Source organism: Dioscorea cayenensis, chromosome 12 (assembly GCF_009730915.1).
Source record: "Dioscorea cayenensis subsp. rotundata cultivar TDr96_F1 chromosome 12, TDr96_F1_v2_PseudoChromosome.rev07_lg8_w22 25.fasta, whole genome shotgun sequence".
In the NCBI taxonomy this organism is placed as follows: domain Eukaryota; kingdom Viridiplantae; phylum Streptophyta; class Magnoliopsida; order Dioscoreales; family Dioscoreaceae; genus Dioscorea; species Dioscorea cayenensis.
Window position 1 is genome coordinate 15,497,556 of NC_052482.1, and position 3,960 is coordinate 15,501,515.

Consider the following 3,960-nt stretch of genomic DNA (forward strand, 5'->3'; position numbering starts at 1 on the left):
TGTGAACCCCCACAACCATCACAACTCGTGATTGCGGCTACCCTTGCTGAAGTCAATGTGTCCCTTTCTTCCTTTCTTCTACCAACTGTTGGGCTTCATCAGGGGTCTTGCTTCCCATTGTACCTCCTTCGATGGCATCGAGAAGTTATCTTGTACTTGGATTCAATCCGTTGTAAAATGTTTGAATGATCATCCATTCCAGAAATCCATGTTGTGGACACTTCCACAAGAGATCCTTGAATCGCTCCCACGTCTCAAACAAGGATTCAAGCTCCATCTGAACAAACGAAGATATCTCATTATGAAGCTTTGCCGACTTTCCCGGAGGGAAGTATCTTGCAAGGAAAGCTTCGACCATCTCATTCCAAGTTGTGATAGATGCTTTTGGCAAGGAATGAAGCCACTGCTTGGCTCTTCCTTTGAGAGAGAATGGGAAAGCCCTCAATCTGATGGCATCATCCGAAAATCCATTGATCTTCAGCATATCACAAACTTCCAAGAAGTTTTTGATGTGATTGTTTGGATCGTCATCGGCAAAACCATTGAACTAAGCTGACTGTTGAATCATCTGGATGAATGCCGGCTTTAGCTCAAAATTTGGAGCTGTAATCAGGGGTCACACAATAATAGATTGTGTGCCCAAAACTGAGGGTCTGGCATAGTCAGAAAGTGTTCTTTGTTGTTTATTCTGCTCTGCTATATTGTCTGAACCCTTTAACATCTAGTTCAGCTTCATTGGACGATTCTTGCATAGGTTGTTTACCCTTTCTTCTGAGTGTATGTTCAAGTTCAGGATCACCTTCAATGAATATCGAAGGATTCCCTCGGGTCATAACCTGGAGCTATACGAAAAGAAAGAAAACAAATCAGAACAATGATAGAATAAGGTGGTGTGAAATAGAATGAATGAATGAATATTTAAGATAACAAAGTGCAAAGTATCTCTAAACGCCTATTCCCCGGCAATGGTGCTAGAAACTTAACACACCCCTTGCGTGTGACCCACAAGTACAAGGGTTTGTCGAAGTAATAAATCCTAGGCAAGTGGGGTATCGTATCCACAGCGAATAAGGAATAGAAACACCAAGATTGCTACTTAACTTAGTGGAAATGAAACAATTATTGTGTTGATAAGATGTAACGTAGACAAAATAAAAGATATAAGAAAGAGAGGTACAAATAAGTGAGAGGAAAAGGCAATCGATATGAAGTGGGGTACTCGGATATTGTTCCGCCTAGGATTATCGCTTCAAGTGCAAAACCAACTATTATATTTCCTAACTAATGCTCAATGAGTCATGGACATCCTAAGATACACGGTCCCAAACCTAAGGTCAACCATGACTAACTCTATACTATACCTCGGTGGAGAAATCGATAAGTCTCAACACTTTACACTGTGCAAAGTTGCTAGATGCTCTAGGGATTCCAAGTGATAAACCCTATTCCTATATGTAGACTTAACCCTTTGGTCCAGGCGAAAGGCCCTTAGTCACAATTAAGCCCCATATACTAAGGATTGCTTCAATGCTTCACTTTGTTGTTCGCGTAACTAAGCTACAACAGAGTTTCTCTCTTAATACTTCACTCTATTGTAACCGCAAAGAACTCTAGGAAATGGAGGTAGGATAAATCACACCGGAGGGGAAAGGGGACGGTCCGCTACCTCTCGACTCATCCTCTCGACCCTCTCTAATCTAGCTTTGTCTAACCCTCGTGGTGTGTCACTCACTTACAAGGATTGCCAATGTGAACTCTCAACCCTAGTGTTACTCTAAAGGAGAAATCAAATCAATAACCATTCAAGATTGGAACTCAATTAAAACATCAATTAAGAAAAGCATAATAAAAGGTTAATGAAACAAATACATCCTAGGGTTCACAAATCCAAATACTCACTAGGGGTTTAGCCCTTTATGGAGCAAGATACAATTAATAGTAAAATCAAATGTAAAAAGAAGTGGTCCATAGGAAAACCCCCTTGGTATTCGTGTTAATGGTCTTGTGGAGTAGCCTCAGTCTTCTCCAAAGGTGTCATTGTCAAGCCTAGGGCACCACTCACCGGATCGGTGCTGACGAAAGCTTCCCCAATAACTATCTTATAAGAGAAACGCGGTGTCAAAGCTGTAGAACCACTCCAAAAGCCTTGCCAATACATCTCTAAACCTTAGCCGCAAGCCTCTTAAGGGTTGGAGAAAAAATGGGAAAAAAGCCTCCTAAATCAGGCTGAATCGCGGCTTTATATAAGCTGGAATCGGGCATCCACACGGTCCTTTGGAATTTTCACACGCCCATGTGGAAATTCCACATGGGCATATGGATTCTCTGGAATTCTGATTTTCTACGGGCTGTGAACAGTAACTGCTACAGTAATTTCTACATTGTTTTGCTATAGTACCTCGCCAAAATACTCCCGATTCCACGTTTTTCATCGAGGTAACATAAACGGGGACACGTTTATGCCATAGATCGCGTCTCTTCTTCAATAAACAGACTCATTGGTGAAGATCTTGCTATTATTGCACGAGTTGGAATACGCAAATGTGATTGCTTTTGTGCCCCTCCAAACCATGTGATTACTTGAATACATGAAGATTGACACACATTCACATATCTTTGAATCCAATTTATGTCTTCGCGTTTGTTCCTTCCAAGATTTCATCAAATAGTGCATTCACGATTTACATTAGCTTCTTTCTTACATATTTGGCTCCACAACCCTACATGCACCAAAGTAACACAAATATACATGTATTAGCGCTAAAACCTGATAAAAGTAATGCTCAACGCAAAAAAAGAATACTTCGCATTCTTAATACACAAGCACTTATCAAATTCACTCTTGAAAGAGCATCTACCACTACATTCATTTTTCCCTGCTTTTACTGAATTTCATAGTCATAAGGCATCAACTTTGCCAACCACATGTACTGACTACTAGTGAAAATTTTTTGTTTTATAATATATTTCAAAGGTTGATGATCTATCTTAATTATAAAATGCATATCTACCAAGAATTGATGCTATTTCTTGACTACAAAAAGCACAACAAATAATTCCTTATCATACACTGATAAAGCTTGATACCTTTCAGATAACATTCTGCTAATAAAACCAATTAGGTGGCCTTATTGTAGCAGCACATTCCCAATTCTCCCTTTAGATGCATCTGTTTCAATCACAAACTCTTGATTAAAATTTGACAAAGTCAATATAGGTGCAGAAGATAATGCTTCCTCCAAACTATCAAATGTAGACTATGCTGATTCAAACCACTTGAATTTAACATTCTTCTTCAACAACCATTTGAGTGGATGACTCAATACTGCATAATCTTTGATAAATCTTCTGTAATAGCTAGCCAAACCTAAAAAACCACTCAATTGTTTAGCTATTGTAGGTACCGCCCATCTTTTAATTGTATTGATCTTCTTTGGATCTGTAGATACACCTTCACCAGAATTTATATGACCCAGATATTCCACCCTATGAATTGCAAAACTACATTTTCTTATCTTAATAAAATGTGAATGTTGATGCAAAAACTTTAAAAACCTTGTTCAAATGCTCCACATGATCTGTTTCTATACCACTGTACACCAATTTATCATCAAAGATGACTAATATAAATCATCTTAAGTAAGGTTTAAAAAATCAGATTCATCAAATGCTGAAAAGTAGATGGTGCATTCACCAAACCAAAAGGCATCACTAAATACTCATAATGCCCCATATGAATCTTGAAAGTAGTCTTAGGCAGATCTCTAGGATCTATTCTGATTTGATGACACCCTGATCTCAAATCTAGTTTAGAGAAAACAATAGTTCCATGCAACTCTTCAAGCAATTCTTTATTTATTGGAATTTGGAATTTATCCTTCACAGTAATGTTGTTTAATTCCCCTATAATAAATGCAAATCCTCCATGAATTGTCTTCTTTTTTACTAAAACAACAAGAG

The 3,960-nt window shown here is 38.4% G+C and overlaps 1 non-coding gene across 1 annotated transcript; it reads left to right on the plus strand.

Annotated features, from left to right (window-relative positions):
- The first annotated feature begins 203 nt into the window (after positions 1-203).
- On the plus strand, positions 204-310 carry LOC120274379. Its single transcript, XR_005540902.1, has one exon. It is a non-coding gene; the product is annotated as a small nucleolar RNA R71 (small nucleolar RNA).
- Positions 311-3,960: the final 3,650 nt, after the last annotated feature.